At 47.2% G+C, this 15,113-nt stretch overlaps 2 non-coding genes across 2 annotated transcripts; one reads left to right on the forward strand and one right to left on the reverse strand.

Moving 5' to 3' along the window:
- Positions 1 to 2,463: 2,463 nt before the first annotated feature.
- Positions 2,464 to 2,550, reverse strand: TRNAY-GUA (transfer RNA tyrosine (anticodon GUA)). Its single transcript is given in 2 exon segments — positions 2,464 to 2,499; positions 2,514 to 2,550. It is a non-coding gene; the product is annotated as a tRNA-Tyr (tRNA).
- Positions 2,551 to 10,787: 8,237 nt separating this feature from the next.
- TRNAY-GUA (transfer RNA tyrosine (anticodon GUA)) lies at positions 10,788 to 10,874 on the forward strand. The gene is given in 2 exon segments: positions 10,788 to 10,824; positions 10,839 to 10,874. It is a non-coding gene; the product is annotated as a tRNA-Tyr (tRNA).
- The last annotated feature ends 4,239 nt before the right edge of the window (positions 10,875 to 15,113 follow it).

The raw sequence follows: 15,113 nt of genomic DNA on the forward strand, positions 1-15,113 counted from the left end.
TACAGTCTAGAGGATTGATTGGCTGTTTAGACAAAGGACAAAGGACCTTGAAAGGGTCCCCTCCCCTGGCCCCGGCCAGGCAACTTAAGGTGGCTTTGGGCCGTTAGCAGGCCCTTGTTAGCAGGCCCTCCACCATGACCCTTTGCCCAGGGCCCTCTCCCCTTACCTGCTGCTGGCTCCAGGCACTGAGGTGCGTCTGAGAGCATAGAGTCTAGGGACAGAGGGCGGGAGCTGCTGCTGCACCCTGATTGGCCCTATTCCAACTTGGACAGATGGACAAGTTCCACCCCCCAGGCTGTTTCACAAATATATAGAGGAACCATGGATAAGGATGTCTTTCTTCCAAGGACTCAAGGCAGATTATACATAACAAGCCAGTGCAACCCCCCCAAATAGGCTGTTCAGTAAACAGTAAATGGTCTGGAACTGAAGCGTAGCCATGAGCATTCACATGACAAATTAAGCAGCTCGGAAATGACGTCAACAGGATCTTGCTCACAGTAAACTCAGCGCGGCAGTATAGGCCACAGTCCTTAATCATATACCCAAGAAAGTTGGCAAGACCATTTTGAGCTGTGCCACTCTGTTACCAGCACAGAGTAATAGTTAAGTTTTGTCAGGTATTCCAACAGCCCACAGAGGCAGGCAGCAGCTGCCTAGAGACAGGATCCCCAGGAGTTATACAAATGCTAATTTTGTTGTGGTGTTGGCCAGCCCTCAGACTGATAACCAAGATGTCTGTATACCAGGCAGGGCAGGGTGGGTCAATGGGAAGAAAGGGAGGCACATAACCTGCAGCGTGTCTCATAATCAGGTTGCCCAATTACTTTCTCTGGCAGTTTTCCTATAACTTTAACAGCTGCATGCCAAGCAGAAGTTGAATGCATTCATCCACAGCTCCCCCCCCCTTAACAAAGAAAACAAGCTATAAAACTCATGCCAGAATCTTCAAGACTAGCACATGCATTATGGCGTGAGCTTTTATGAGCCACACGGTCAGCTACATCAACCTTAATCTGTTTCGGTATAGTGGTTAGGAATGCGGACTTCTAATCTGGCATGTCGGGTTTGATTCCGCACTCCCCCACATGTAGCCAGCTGGGTGACCTTGGGCTCGCCACGGCACTGAGAAAACTGTTCTGACCGAGCAGAAATATCAGGGCTCTCTCAGCCTCACCTACCCCAAAGGGTATCCGTTGTGGGGAGAGGAAAGAGAAGGCAACTGTAAGCCACTTTGAGACTCCTTCGGGGAGAGAAAAGCGGCATATAAGAACCAACTCTTCTTCTTCAGTAATATCAGGGCTCTCTCAGCCTCACCTCTCTCACAGGTTGTCTGTAGTGGGGAGAGGAAAGGGTGACTGAATTGCAAAATAAGCCAGTGCAAGCAACAGGGTATAACATCCAATAGATAGCTCCATAGTATTTGGCTTGTAGAAATCTGGATGTAACCATAGGGGAAGCAAAGCCTAAATATTAACAGGACACAGTAAATGAAATGGCGTATTAAATGAAATGCAAAATAGATACATTAAAATGAAATGCAAGAATGACCCAGTAGGTGTTGGCAGAGTTTAAATTTTCAAAAGAAGGGTGAGGCACCAGCTGCTTAAAGAATTAATAGCTTTATTCAGGATTGAATAGAGAAAGAAGAAGAGCTGGTTTTTATGCCCTGCTTTTCACTTCCCAGAGGAGTTTGAAAGCCATTTACCATCACCTTCTCTTCCTTTCCCTACAACAGACGCCCCGTGAGGTAAGTGGGGCTGAGAGAGCTCTGACAGGATTGCTCTGTGAGAACCGCTCTAACAGGACTGTGACACTAGCCCAAGGTCAGCCAGCTGGTTGCATGTGGAGCAGCGGGGGATCTAACCTGGCTCGCCAGTTAAGAAGCTCCTGCTCTTAACCAGTACACCAAGCTGATGCAGAGGAGAGGAAAGAGAGAGAGAGAGAGAGAGAGAGAGAGAGAGTCTTAACAGACTAACTGACTAACTGTTCTTCATCCGAAGGCAAACAGGGCAGAAGCGTGCTGAAAGAAGCAGGAAGTCTCCTATTGAGCCAATCAAGACACAGGAGGAGATTATATGAAAAATAGCAGGATGTTCCTGATCTAGCTATGCTAAATGCACATCTCTTCCAATTCCACTGTAGAGTTTTCTCCAAAAGTTGCTGAATCGTGGGCACTGCAGATCTTGCATATTTCAACAATAGAAATGTCCTTGCAGTAACAGATAGTATGAATTCTACACAAGAGGTCTAGGTGGGGGGGGGGGGATAGTCCTAACCCAAATTAAGTCCCCCCAAAGGCTTCATTTTTTAACACAACGACCACAACAACCACTCTTAGAACTCCATTTATGGATCTTGCTGCTTCAGAAGTAGATGAGCCCTGAAATTAGCACAGAACAATTTGGCTGCATATAGGAGCATGGCCTGTTTGGTTGGATGAATGTCTTGGAGGCAAAAATATCCTTCGAGCCGGAGTCGAACCAGCGACCTAAGGATGACTCGGTAGCTTCCTACAGTCCTCCGCTCTACCAGCTGAGCTATCGAAGGGATGAAGCTGGGATGTTGTGTTGCTCTTTTTAAATGTGGGCTGTAATCCCTACAGGGCGTGGCTTTGGCTTCAAAAACAACCCATCCTCTTTGATGTTCTTCCCACACCTCCTTGTTTCCTAGCCAGAAAATCTAGGGGTTCAGAGAGTGTCCTTAACGAGGATGTAGATAAGGAAGATCTGGTTTAGGAGGACAATTAAAAACATATGTGCTACTGTTGTAGTCGGTCGCCTCAGTTACTTTGGCCTGAGGTAACTGGGTAGAAATGATTAAAATAAGAGGGTCTCTCTTGCCCTCTCTTCTGCTGGTGTGGTTTTTATTACATGTGCTTTCTTAAGGGCTAAGTTGCACATTATTGTTAGTACCTGTAGTACCTGGGTTCCCCTGACCATCGGAGGGCTGCACCTGTGGTCCATCAGTATATTAAGGGGCAAATAGAACCCCAGGGCCATTTAGAGTTGGGGAGGCAGGACAGGGGGAGGCAAATACCTCTTCTTCTGTTGATGCCATGGTCCCAATCTGAATCAGGGCCTCCGAAGACTGAAAAACAAGATCCCTCTGTTAGAAATGGCAATGTCGAATGTACAAAGAGGAGAAGGGGCCGCAAGAAGCAGTGAGGTGAGCACCTCCTTTCCAGTTAAGCCTCATTCCTTCTCTGCCTTCAGATAGCTACTCTCAGGGCAATTTCTCCCTTGTTCTCAGAAATGCCACACTAAGTCTGACCCTTTCTGTGGAGGAGCAGGGAATCAAACCCAGTTCTCCAGATTAGAGCTCACCGCTCTTAACTACCCCATGCTGGTTCTTGAATCTATCCTTCCTTAGACCGTTTATGCACTGGGAACTTCTCTGCCCCAGCTCCTGTGCAGGGGCACAAATTGGGAGCAGAAGAGGTGCACCAGGCCAAATGCTCTTCCATGTAAGTGCAGGAAGAGGTGGGGCAACCTGCCATGACTAAAACTCCAGCCTGCGGCCCGGCATGAAACCTCCAGTGCATAAACGATCTTACTGAGTATGTTCATTCCTAAATCTGCTCTTTAATCAGGCTTTGTGCTGTTGCTGTGTTCATTATCTGCCAACACCCTCCTAGCTGACATGTGGCCGACTCATGAAAGTCAGGTCTGGGAGACCCAAACATTATGCATTGAAAATCATAACAGGTGGTTCAGCTGCCTGCTTTCACAAGCCAAGACACAGGGGGGCGATAGCGAGCTCTTTTTAGGGTTCTGCAGCCTTGCGACATTTTGCTTCACTGGCTTAGTCCAATGTTGCATTAACGTATTATAAGGATTACTTTTTTTTTTCCCAGGAAGCTTTGGGCATTCTTGTCTTCTGCTTGAGCACCATGATCAGACTAACTGGGAGCCAAGTCAGACGTGCAGGATCTTCTGAGGAGCTGCAAATCCATTTGCATCTTTCGGTCAAACATTTCATTAATATAATTAGCGCAATCTGAATGCGGCAGGCACCAGTGGCTGGGCTGCTCTGGCTCTGTGGAAAGCCGGATTGTGAAATTATTACCTGGAAACATGAAAAACTTGTGACAGCTTTGAGACGAGGGTGCAATTCACCGTAGGCGGCCGAATTTGGCAACCTCCCTGTTTCACCTCTAAATCTAAGAGACCAGATGCAAAACAAAAAAAGGGAACAAAAAGCCAACCTGAGAAAACAAGTCGGGAACCCGAAGGTTGTACAAAAATACATATTAAAATTGGAATACAAATATTATTATTAAGTGCACATTAAGATGATTAAAAACAGCATTAAAATATAAAGATTAGAACCCGTGCAATACTGCACCAAGTGCAGCCCTTGAGCCTCTGTGTGCTTCAAGACAAGATTTTCTTTAGGTTTGCCAACATGGAGATTCTCTGCACTGGGCTAAGAGATTAAATATTAACCTCCCATTTCACCAGCCTCTATGTGAACTAAGTGCTGACATTCGTATGGAATGGGAGGCATTTTGATTTATCTTCAATGATCTCGCTGGCACTAGACAGTAGGTCACCTGAGCATTTGCACAACTACGTTCTATCTAGACATTTCTCGCAAACACAAGCTTCCTGTTAAAAGCGAGAAAAACTTGCTCTTTCTTGGCAGCGATATATAGAATCATAGAGTTGGAAAGGACTTCCAGGTTCATCTAGTACAGTGGTTCTCAACCTGGGGGTCGATTGACCCTTTCAGAGGGGTCGCGGCAGGGCAAGCAGCTTGGCTGGGGGGGGGGGGGTTGTGCCATCAACATAACAGCCTTGTGGGGTAGATTGAGATAGAGTGTTCATCTGTCTGGAGCAGCAGAAAAGAGCAAGATCGGCATGGTGGGACAAGAGGCAGAAGTAAACTGAAAAACCATGAAAAAAAAATTCATATACAATCGTGAACAATGCATCTTCACGCCATTGGTCAGTTTTGGTTTAATTTCTGTGAAAGAACCCTTGCATCATTTAATGGTTGGGGGTCACCACAACATGAGGAACTGTATTAAAGGGTCGCAGCATTAGGAAGGTTGAGAACCACTGATCTACTCCAACCAAACCAAAGTTACCCAATGCACCGTCTTCTTTAAGGGAAGATACCAAGATCCTGTGCAACAAATGAGCAACAACTGGATTTATATTGTACAGTATGTCTCCAGAAGGCCTTCAGAGAAAAGATAATATACAGTTTGGAAGTTAACAGGCCAGTGAGAGCAGACATCCTGTTTCCTGCTTCTTCAAATAGTAGAAAAATAACAGGGCAGCTTTTATGGAGCCTGTAACTTTCTGAGCAAGGATGCTTGGGCCCAATATTTTCTATAGTTGCTAGAATCTTGCATTGGAGAGAGGTATGTTCAGATCTCTGCTCTGCCATCAGCCTTGCTGTGTGGCCTTGTGTCAGTCACTCTGTCTCAACCTCTCATACCTCACAGGGTTGTGGAGACAGTGAAACAAAGGAAAGGAGAGCCATGTCTGCCACCCAGAACTCCCTAGGAAAAGGGGGAGATAGATCTCTGTTTTACTATGTAGTCCCATCTGTGGGTACTTAACTCCACAGACTGGGGCCCTGGAAGACAAAATAATTTTTTCTGCAGATCTAAGAATAACCACAGGTGGGCAGAAAAGTATGAAATCTTTTTTTTTTAAGGGAGCTAACATAAAATAGTTTTTTCCCCCTGCAAATCTAAGAATAACCACAGGTTGGCAGAAAAGTCTGAATTTTTTTTTAAGGGGGCTAACTCCCCCCCCCTCAATAAAAGCCTTAAGAAATTGCCGTTTAGACACAAGGACTAGGAGCAATGGGTTCAAATTATGGGAAGGACGGTTCCACTTAAATATTAGAATGCCTTTTCTGATGGTGAGGGCTGTTTGTAGGTGGAATATACTGCCAGGGGAGGCTGGAGTCTCCTTCGTGGGAAGATTTTAGGAGGAGATTGGATCAATACTTGTTAGTAGTGTGTGTTTTGAAAGTGCCTAAGAAAGTGGTGGGCTAGACTGGATGGTCTTTTGTGTTCTCTTCCAGTTCTGGGTGACTCTTATTCCGGATGGTGCCATGTAGGTGCGAAAGTTTGCATTCTCCTAGTCCTGTCTTTTCCTAGACCATTTATGCACTGGAGATTTCATGCCAAGCTGCAGGCTGGAGATTTAGACACAGCACGTTGCCCCACCTCTTCCTGCACCCCCACGGGGGAGCATTTGGCCTGGTGCGCCTCATCTGCCCTCAATTTGTGCTCCTGAATGGGAGCTGGGGCAGTGAAGTTCCCAGTGCGTAAACGGTCCTAGTCCCACCCACACAACAGCTATTTCCCTTTTCATCACAGTGACTATTTCTTCCCCCCACCATTGGAGGGATTTGTTATTTTTAAAAAATCTGCAGCTGAATATCTGGATATCAGGTCCTCTGAATTCCCAGCTATAAGATTTTTAAAAGATAGATTCAGGTGTGTAGCCGTATTGGTCTAAAGCAGCAGAGCAGAGTCTGAATCCAACGGCACCTTTCAAAGCAACAAGGTTTTATTCAAGGTATCAGTTTTTGTGTGTATGCCCACTTCGACAGATACATTATTGGGCTGAAAGGTGCCCCATGACTCAAAACTTGGTTCATATAAGAAAAGCATACGTCTCTCTATCCCCTTTCATTGCAGAGGTATAAAGGGAAGGCCAACTAAAGTGTGTCTAGTCAAGTCTATGGTCTTCCCATGTAGTTGCGATGTATGGCTGTGAAAGTTGGACCATAAGGAAGGCCGAGCATCAAAGAATTGAGGCTTTTGAACTCTGGTGCTGGAGAAGTCTCTTGCGAGTCCCTTGGACTGCAAGGCAAACAAACCAGTCAGTCCTAGAGGAGATCAGCCCGGATTGCTCCTTAGAAGGCCAGATCCTGAAGATGAAACTCAAATACTTTGGCCACCTCATGAAAAGGAAGGACTCCCTGGAGAAGAGCCTGATGCTGGGAGCGATTGAGGGCAAAAGAAGAAACTGGCCCAAGGGATATCTGAGGCTCCTACCTATTAGCCACTGCAAGAGAGCCATATTCCAGACAGGCGGGATGTGTGACCTGCATTTCAAGATCCAGGGACATCTACCGAGGGCAGCTATCAGAAGCCATAAAGCCAAGCTCTTTACCTAGCTAGCTGCACAGATGTCTGCAGGTGAGAATCTCTATTATTTGGCAAAACACGTAGTGGCATTCCCAGGCCCTCATTAGACTAGCTGGCAAGGAGTTAAAAGCTGCCTAGAATCATTACATTAAAAACCGGAGCTGTCACACTTTTTTTCTCTCTCTCTCCTGTGAGGTGAGCTGGGATTGTTTTCCCACCTTTGCAATGCAAATGACAGATGTGCATGCCACTAATTCAAACACTGGTTTAGGTCCCACGGGAGATTCCCATGGATGGAAGGGGGATGACATGAGCTGAACCGCCCTGAGCCATATGGGAGAGTGGTATAAAAATCTAATAAATAAATAAATGTATTAATTTCCCTCCTCCCTGCCACAGGCCTCCCAGTCTTGCTTGAGCTGTTCCTGGAAGACTTCTTCCCCCCCAAGTGAAAAACTGTCTGGCATTTCAGGGGCATTTTGGATGGCAGAGAGAGAGGGAGGGAACAAAATCTACAGACAGAATCCAATCCTAAATTCTCTGCTTTCCCGTGCCCCAGGTAGGCAGTTCATCTTCTTATTCCTTTTTCAGGCACCCCATGCAGTACTGTGAGGTGAAATATTCATCCATCTTATTTTAAAAAGTACACAGGCACACAGTTTTTAAAAGGATTTAAACGAACCTATTGAAATCTCTACCCACTGAGGGTGGTCAGTGTATTCCAGCTGCTCTGAAATTATCTCAGGCTAAAACACAGGCCCAATTCCTAGATGGGACCATGACTGAACCACTGTCTCTTGCTTTGCATCACTGGAACAGGTTCAGTTGAAATGTCTGAGAGCAGACTTCCCATTACCTTACTGTGTTTTACATGCAAATATGCTTTCGGAGACAGGTACGGTTAAAATTGAGGCCAGGGTGTGTCTTGCCTCCTTTAAAATCCGGCTTAAGGTCGACTTCAGTCTTCAAGGTCTAACTCCTTTCATCCTTTGAGACAGCTACCAATCTATGTGGCTGAAGGCAGTTAGGACCAAGCTGTGCTTTCCCCCTCACCCGCTCCTGGACATGGGGGATGAGCAGGTGAAATAGGCTTCTAGGCAGAGGGTGATGGACACTGAGGGGCAGGCAGATCTAGAGAGGACACCTGCTTTGTTGTCCACAGAAAAATCTAAGCCACTTACATCTCCAGATTGAAGACTTTTAGCTGTAGGAAGACATTCTTACTTGTGGTTTTGAAAGGACTACGAAGAAGAAGAGTTGGTTCTTATATGTTGCTTTTCTCTACCCGAAGGAGGCTCAAAGTGGCTTACATTCGCCTTCCCTTTCCTCTTCCCACAACAGACACCCTGTGAGGGAGGGGAGGCTGAGAGGGCCCTGATATCACTGAAGAAGAAGAAGAAGAAGAAGAAGAAGAAGAAGAAGAAGAAGAAGAGTTGGTTCTTATATGCCGCTTTTCTCTACCCGTGGCCGAGAAAAGGCCTGCTGCTGCCCCCCCCCCACCCTCCCCGAAGACAGAAGAAGGCGGCGCAGCTCCCTCCCCACCGGCGTCTCTCGTGAGCCTTCTCCTGGCCGCTGGAGTGTCTGCTCCAGCAGTCGGGAGAAGGCGGCGCGGCCCCCCAGAGAACTCACCGCATCTGCTGGCAGTCCAGTCTATGCGGTGATTTCCTGGCCGGGCAAAGCAGCCAATGGGGAGCTGCGCTTTGCGGCTCCTGATTGGCCCCTCCGAGTTTTTATCCTGGATAGGGCCCGCCTTAACTCCTCCCACACAGCCCTTACTCTTTTATTCAGTCCGTGGTGCGCCGCGCTGCGAGGCTATTTAAAGATAGATAGATAGATAGATAGATAGATAGATAGATAGATAGATAGATAGATAGATAGATAGATAGATAGATAGATAGATAGATAGATAGATAGGTAAAGTTGTGGTTATTGTCATGCAGGGGTTGATTGGAATGGGGGAAACCACACAGGTTTTAAGAGACAACTTGGCTTTCTTGCAACATGACAAGGCTGAAGAAATAAGCTTCCTCCCAGCTATTCTTGGAAACAAAAGCTATAGAAGCCCAGGAGACTCTAAAAGTCTCTGGTTTGGAGTCTTTGTTTGCCCCTAGCAGACAAAACTGTTGCCAAAAAGAATATGTAGTTCCCCATAACTGCGTACTGCTCTGAAGAAGAGCCTTTGCCCAAAGGCCTGGGTGGCTTTTTATATCCCTCTACCTTAAGGAGACTCAAAGTGACTTACAACCCCCTCCCCTTCCTCTCCCCACAACAGGCACCTCATGTGAGGAAGGTGGGGCTGGGAGAGTTCTGAGAGAACTGTGGCTGGCCCGAGGTCACTCAGCTGGCTGCATGAAGAGAAGGGAGCAGGGAATCAAACCGTGGGCCCCTCTAGCCTGCAAGTGAGAAATGCATTTGTCATACAAACGAATTTTCTTTGGGGTTGCATGTAATATTTAGGTTTATAGTTTTTTTTTTTAAACATAGTTATTTCAAACGCAACCTCTTGATTGATTTACCAGGCAGTTATAACACCGAAATTCTGAACATTTTCTTTTAATGACTCCCCCCACCTCAGCTAATCCGTCTTTGTTTTCCACATTCCTAAAATGTCAACTCTCTCATCACCTTTGCAACTTCCCAGGTCTTTAGCAGCCAAACTGAGAGTTGCTGACAGTTCTTTCCATCTCTGGCATCCAGCAGTTACCATGTTTGTCAAGATGCTTTCCAGTTACCCTCAGGGACTACTTTATGGAAAACACACTGGAGGCTGTTCATGTAGATATGTCCAGTCATCCCCCAAATAGTTTCTCGCAATTCTGTGATCAATAAGCAGCTATAATAGAGCTTGGCACCACTTTGCTGCATTCCGTCACACGCGCCATGCAATGCCTCACATGAATGAAAACCGGGTAAGAACAAGAGAGAGGAATCATAGATGCATTGCTGGGAAGGTTGAACTGTAGCTGTTGAGTCCTCCCTCTTGCAGGGTATCAGATTGATTCAGGAATCTGGTACACATCCACTCAGAACTACCTGTTTTCTCCCCACGCATGCATGCCACCAACATTAGTAGAAGGGATGAAAAGAATTCAGCCATAGTTAAAAGTTTTGTTGCCTAGTTTGTCTAACCCCCTAAGAGCCTCTTGGGGTGCAGGGTGGTAAGGCAGTTGACATGCTGTCTGAAGCTCTGCCCATGAGGCTGGGAGTTCAATCCCAGCAGCCGACTCAAGGTTGACTCAGCCTTCCATCCTTCCAAGGTCGGTAAAATGAGGACCCAGCTTGCTGGGGGGGGGGGTAAACGGTAATGACTGGGGAAGGGAATGGCAAACCACCCCGTATTGGGTTTGCCATAAAAACGCTGGAGGGCGTCACCCCAAGGGTCAGACATGACTTGGTGCTTACCTTTACCCAGTTACCTCAGGCCAAAGTAACTGAGGCGACCGACTATAACAGTAGCACATATGTTTTTAATTGTCCTCCTAAACCAGATCTTCCTTATCTACATCCTTGTTAAGGTGACGCTCTGAACCACTAGATTTTCTGGCTAGGAAACAAGGAGGTGTGGGAAGAATATCAAAGAGGATGGGTTGTTTTTGAAGCCAAGGCCACGCCCTGTAGGGATTACAGCCCACATTTAAAAAGAGCAACACAACATCCCAGCTTCATCCCTTCGATAGCTCAGCTGGTAGAGCGGAGGACTGTAGGAAGCTACCGAGTCATCCTTAGGTCGCTGGTTCGACTCCGGCTCGAAGGATATTTTTGCCTCCAAGACATTCATCCAACCAAACAGGCCATGCTCCCATATGCAGCCAAAGCTGTTCTGTGCTAATTTCAGGGCTCATCTACTTGTGAACCAGCAAGATCCATAAATGGAGTTCTAAGAGTGGTTGTTGTGGTCGTCGTGTTAAAAAATGAAGCCTTTGGGGGGTCTTAATTTGGGTTAGGACTACCCCCCCCCAGATCCCCTGTGTATAATTCATACTATCTGTTACTGCAAGGACATTCCTATTGTTGAAATATGCAAGATCTGCAGTGCGCACGATTCAGCAACATATGGAGAAAACTCTACAGTGGAATTGGAAGAGATGTGCATTTACATCCTGGTATTTTTCAAATAATTGCCTTCCGTGTCTTGATTGGCTCAATAGGAGACTTCCTGCTTCTTTCAGCACGCTTCTGCCCTGCTTGCCTTCGGATGAAGAACCTTCAACTGGTACAAGGGCCATTAAGATTTTCACAGTGTGGTTGTGCCCCCATTAGCACCTCGAACAGGTTGTTGACAGCTTTGCGTCTTTTCAGTGCTTCTGGGCCTCGGTCTTGTGTTAGCTACACAAGACCACCTGGAGAGATGCATCGAAGACCCAAAATACAACAGTCTGCTGGAGACCCCAAAGAACAGCTTGGGCAAAGCTGAGGAACTGAGAAAAATTGTGATTGTGGGGAGCTGAACTGCTGGCCTTGCGGCTGGGAAAGAGGCAAGTAAGGACGCCCAATGAGCAGCTTTGACCCTGTTGGAGAAAACAAACTGTCTCTGCTGTTGTGTTTCTGAATGCAGGTGGGCAGGTGTGCAGGCTGGGTCGCTCTAACCTCAGGATGTGGGACCTTCATCCTTCAGGGCAGGCTGGCTCGACTGGAGACCCAGGTGTGCTTAGAAAATTGCAATTGAACTCCATTTCCTGTTGAAATGATTTCTTTCAGCCCTACTTCTTAGAACACTATGGTTATTCTATTCTACCCGCACCCCCATGAGTTGAGCCAACTATTTTCTGCCTCCAGGGTGGATTATTAAATGCCAATTATACAACTGGGTGGGCCAAAGAAGCTAAAGTTGCCCAAACCTCCCTCCCATTAAACAGGCACCCAACAGGCACAATCGCTTGTACATATCGCACCCAGTTCTTTTGCAAGCTGCTGGTTACATTCATGCACAAGACATATTTGAGAGTTTGAGGAGGCCAAAGGAGGCACATCTGCGAAGACATGAGGAGGATCTAGGAAGCCACATCATTGCCAGTTTGGGAGTGTGAAGGGATTAGACCAGTGGTTCTCAACCTGGGGGTCGAACAACCCTTTCACAGGGGTCGCAGCAGGGCAAGCAGCTTGGCCAGGGGGGGCACCATCTACACCAGGGGTAGTCAACCTGTGGTCCTTCAGATGTTCATGGACTACAATACCCATGAACCCCTGCCAGCATTTGCTGGCAGGGGCTCATGGGAATTGTAGTCCATGAACATCTGGAGGACCACAGGTTGACGACCCCTGATCTACACAACAGCCTTGCAGGGTAGATTGAGATAGAGCGTTTGTCTGTGGAGCAGCGGAAAAGAGCGAGATCGGCATGGTGGGACAAGAGGTAGAACTGAACTGAGAAATCCCAGAAAAAAAAAACAATTTATATACCACCATGAACCATGGATCTTCACGCCATGGGTCAGTTTCAGTTTAATTTCTGTGAAAGAACATTGCATAATTTTATGGTTGGGGGTCACCACAACATGAGGAACTGCATTAAAGGGTCGCGGCATTAGGAAGGTTGAGAACCACTGGGTTACAGTCTTTGATCATTGAATGGCAGTTCCATACTTCTTTGAGAAAATGTTTAATTTAATGCATTTACGTGTCCCTTTTCTCCCCAAAGCACCTTGCCAAAAAAAAAACATTCCACCAAAGTATGATAATGCCACAAAACAAGAACTGAAACAAACAGGACCTGGGCTGGCCTGGGATCAAAAGGCTGCCTGGCACAGGGGAGGGAGAAGGGGGCAATTCCGTTCCTTCCTTCCTCTTTCCTAAGCGGAACTCTACTGGTCAAAGAAATAGGGAGGTTGGATTTTCTCCTCTTCTCCCTCCTCACTGTGGTCCCCGATCCACATAGCTACTGCTCCCCACGAGTCTCCATTCCCAAGGCACTGACTTTCCCAGGATCAGATAGACATACTTCTGTGGGAAGCGTCAAGCAGGGGAGATTCACAGCATCAACAATGTCCACTGGTGGGTTGTGTTGGATTCAGAGCCTCAATCCTTAATGCTGGTTTCCGGGGGAGAATGCTTCAGAGTTGGAGAACCTGTGTGCATCTGGAGGGGTGCATCGTATGCAGGGTTGCCAACTCTGGGTTACAAGATTCCTGGAGATTTAAAGGGACAGGGGAGGTTGGGATTTGGGAAGAGGGGGACTTCAGGTGGGTATAATGCCAGAGAGTTCGCTCTCCAAAACAACCATTTTCACCCCCTCCGCAGGGAAACTGATCTCTGCGGTGTGGGGATCAATTGTATTAGAGCCAGTTTGGTGTAGTGGTTAGGAGTGTGGACTTCTAATCTGGCATGCCAGGTTCGATTCTCCCCCACATGCAACCAGCTGGGTGACCTTGGGCTTGTCACAGCGCTGATAAAACTGTTCTGACCGAGCAGGGATATCAGGGCTCTCTCAGCCTCACCCACCTCACAGGGTGTCTGTTGTGGGGAGAGGAAAGGGAAGGCGACTGTAAGCCACTTTGAGACTCCTTCAGGTAGAGAAAAGCGGCATATAAGAACCAACTCTTTTTCAGAAATATCAGGGTTCTCTCAGCCTCACCCACCTCACAGGGTTTCTGTTGTGGGGAGTGGAATGGGAAGGCAACTGTAAGCCGCTTTGAAACTCCTTCAGGTAGAGAAAAGCGGCATATAAGAACCAACTCTTTTTCAGTAATATCAGGGCTCTCTCAGCCTCACCTCCCTCACAGGGGGTCTGTTGTGGGGAGAGGAAAGGGAAGGCAACTGTAAGCCGCTTTGAGTCTCCTTCGGGTAGGGAAAAGTGGCATATAAGAACCAACTCTTTTCATCTTCTGCCCCCCCCCCCCACACACACACTTAAACGTCCTATGACCCTAAATGGTTTACCAACGCACAACAGTTGGGCCTCCCAAGAGGGCAGTTACTTATGAGTCAGATCTTGTGGTTTTATGTGTGCAGGTGCCCTCAGTTCTAAAACAGAGCCGTTAATAAACAGAAGGGCAATCCCTGCCCTGGGGGGATCTTAGGTCATTACTGGCAAACAGCTCCTCTGGAGAGTGACAGCTACAAAAAACTGACAGATCCCACAACGTTGACAGAAATGCCCCGCCTCCTTCTGTTTGAGCATGAACCCTAAACGTTAGGGATGCCAGACTCCAGATTACAGAGGTCATCTCATCGAGAGAAAAATGGCCGCTTCAGAGGTCCCTCCCTGTCCTCTCAAGGCGTCACCCCAAATCTCCAGAAGTTTCCCATTATGGATCTGGCAGCCATACTCCCCTATCCACCACCAGTGGCCAGACGGGACCTGGCAACCCTAATTCTACCTGCTTGTGGTGTGTGCCCCTGTCTACACAACACCTGCCATCTGTTGCACAGCAAAGCGTGCAGCACTCCTTGTCAACCGTCATGTGAACGCAGCCCACTGCTATGGGCAAAGACCAGTGGACTCTTTATCCCGATGATTATGTAATTAGACACCTAAACGGTCAAGAGGTGACCAGAGAAAAGGGCTGCTTTTGTGCAACCACAGCTGTAGAATTCTTTCCCCCTGGCGTGAAGCTTGCTGAGTTTCAAGCCTAGAAGAAAACCTGTTTATTTCCTTGGCCATCGGTGTTGAAATATTCATTTTTATTGCTTCGTGTCTCTGTGGGTGATGCTGTGCTTTTATTGCACGGCGCTCTTCTGTTTTTATCTTCTGGCTTCCTTTCCCATTTTTATCGCTGATTGTTTGAGTCAGGAGCTTGTCTAGCAGCACGGGCAAGCGTAGCATACAGAGAAAGCAAATCTATAGCAAAAGTTTTCCCAAAGCAACAATACATGAAAGTGGATGCACACAAACAGGCTGGGTTGGTAAAAATGTGTTGCTTGCAGGTTCCTACAACATTTCAAAAACATTTTGGCAGAACCGGGCCTCCATTAGTGAAGAATTCTAAGCCCCTCATTATTTGAAGTCGGTGCAGGCATCAGAAGGGACCTGTCTATCTTTTCTTGTCTTACAGCT

This window comes from Paroedura picta, chromosome 3, assembly GCF_049243985.1.
Source record: "Paroedura picta isolate Pp20150507F chromosome 3, Ppicta_v3.0, whole genome shotgun sequence".
NCBI lineage: Eukaryota > Metazoa > Chordata > Lepidosauria > Squamata > Gekkonidae > Paroedura > Paroedura picta.